We start from the raw sequence: 2,536 nt of genomic DNA, 5'->3' as shown, positions 1-2,536 counted from the left end.
AGGCTGAGGAAGCCAGTAAGTAACATCCCTCCATGGCCTCTGCATCAGCTCCTGCTTCCTGACCTGCTTGAGTTCCAGTCCTGACTTCCTTTGGTGATGAACAGCAGTGTGGAAGTGTAAGCTGAATAAACCCTTTCCTCCCCAACTTGCTTCTTGGTCATGATGTTTGTGCAGGAATAGAAACCCTGACTAAGACAGTATGTATGCATGTATGAGTGTGTGTGCATGTTTGTATGTATGTGTGTGCATGTGTGCCTGTGTATGCATGTCTGTGTGTGTGTGTGTGTGTGTGTGTGTGTGTGTATCTCTGTGTGTCTGTGCAGGACCAAGACTGATATGTGGAGTCCTCTTGGACTATCTCCACTTTATTCATTGAGGCAGGGCCTCTCAATTGAACCCAGAGCTCACCTATGTGGCTAGTCTAGATATCCAGCTTGCTCCATCGATTCCCACACCCTTATTTCTGTCTACCTGATACTGGAATTACAGGTGGGCTACCATGCCCACCCAGCATTTATGTGGACTCTGGGGATTCTAATGGTTGCATGGCAAGTGCTTTAGCACTTAAACAGCAATTTCAAAAATCAAACATTATAGCCAGGCGGTGGTGGCGCATGCCTTTAATCCCAGCACTTGGGAGGCAGAGGCAGGCAGATTTCTGAGTTCAAGGCCAGCCTGGTCTACAGAGTGAGTTCCAGGACAGCCAGGGCTATACAGAGAAACCCTGTCTCAAAAAACAAAAGCAAACAAACAAGCAAATCAAACATTATAACATAACTACAGTCTCACACAATAACCATACAATGTTTCCATACTGTGGAATGATGGTAAAGAAATACATAAAGCCTTTGTGCATTTAAACCATTATGTTTCTATAAAAAGCAGAGAAGTAGTATGTGCAGTGTAAACTCTGTAATCAATAACCTATAGTAGGTTCAACTCTGAGCTGAGGTGTGTCAGGCTGTGCACACTGTGACAGCATGCTGAGCACATATAAACTCACTGTGTGTTCAGAGTCAAGGATGTGTCAGGTTTTCGACACAGGCAAGCATAGCCAGAAACACCTTGGATTCACTAGAGGTTTTATTCTTAATCAATTCTTGTTCACTGAACATTTAAAAACCCTTCAATATTGCCAAATTTTTCATGACAGAGCCCCCCAACCCATTCAATGATTTGACTCTATATTTGATTGTGACTCACAGTCTTAAAAAAATAGTAATAATAATGAGCCTGGGCCAGGAAAAATGGGTAAAAGACTAGCTGGCAAGCCTGCTGCCTGAGGTCAGTTCCCAGAATGCATAGAGATAGCCAGATCAATGGCACATATCTGTTGTGCCCTCAGCACTCCTAGGATGAGACACAAGCAAGGTGGGGACAGGAGAATGCCCCAGAGGCTTAGAAGTTCGAGAGGCAGCAGGATTAGAATGTGCAGCTCATCAGCAGAAACAAAGAGCGATACTGCCTCAGCATAGAGATGGGCAAGAACTATGGCCTGTGACCCGCGCTCAATAATTAACTTTCTTTTTAAAAAACTTATCTTTATCTCATTTGTTTGTTGGCTGGTTGGTTTACTTTCTTTCCTTTACCCTTTGACTTCCAGGGATTGAATCAACCATCTTTACCCACTGAACAATCTCACCTGCCTTTAAATAAGTAGAAATTTTAAAACTTAAACGAATAAAAGCAAAAAGCTGAAGCCAGACAGTGGTGGCACACACCTTTAATCCCAGCACTTGAGAGGCAGAGGCAGACAGATTTCTGAGTTCAAGGCCAGCCTGGTCTACGGAGTGAGTTCCAGGACAGCCAGGGATACACAGAGAAACCCTGTCTCGAAAAACCAATAATAATAATAATAATAATAATAATAATAATAATAATAATAATAATAATAATAGAGGGCTACTTAGAGCATCCAAGATCACTGGTAATACAGTTTTTTTTTTCCTTCTCAATCCAAAGGAATTTTGCCTGCTTAATTTTTGTTTTACTATTTTTTTTCCAGAGACGGCTTTACTACATAGACCAAGCTGGCCATGAACTCATGATCCTCCCACCTCCCAGATGTCTACTCTGAGACCTCAGTGATGATATTTCTGGGAATAGCCAAGACCACACTAACCACTTTGACAGCAGCCCGAGCCGAAGGAGAGCCTGCACAGACATCAAAGCTGGGCAGGTCCAAGCACTGCCCCCTATCAGCTGTAGGACTGTGAGCAACTTTCTCGGCCTGATTTTCCCATCCTTTTTCACGATTATTAGGCTGGTTTTTAAGATAGAGTCTCACTTTCTAGCCTTGACTGACCTGAAGCTCGCTCTGTAGACCAGGCTGGCCTTGAACTCACAGAGATCCACCCACCTCTGCCTGGCATTAAAAGTGTGCCCCACCAGGCCCAGCCTTATGTTTCCATCTTCAAAATAAAGATAATAATATATATATATTTTTTGTACTAGGGTTCTGAGACTCACCTTGAATGAACACGTGTTAACTGTGGTATCCGACACATAGTAACCAGTTTCTTCTTTTTTTTTTTTT

Source organism: Mastomys coucha, unplaced genomic scaffold, assembly GCF_008632895.1.
Source record: "Mastomys coucha isolate ucsf_1 unplaced genomic scaffold, UCSF_Mcou_1 pScaffold3, whole genome shotgun sequence".
Classification (NCBI taxonomy): Eukaryota; Metazoa; Chordata; class Mammalia; order Rodentia; family Muridae; genus Mastomys; species Mastomys coucha.
The sequence above is the reverse complement of the archived record's forward strand: the minus strand, read 5'-3'. Positions refer to the sequence as shown.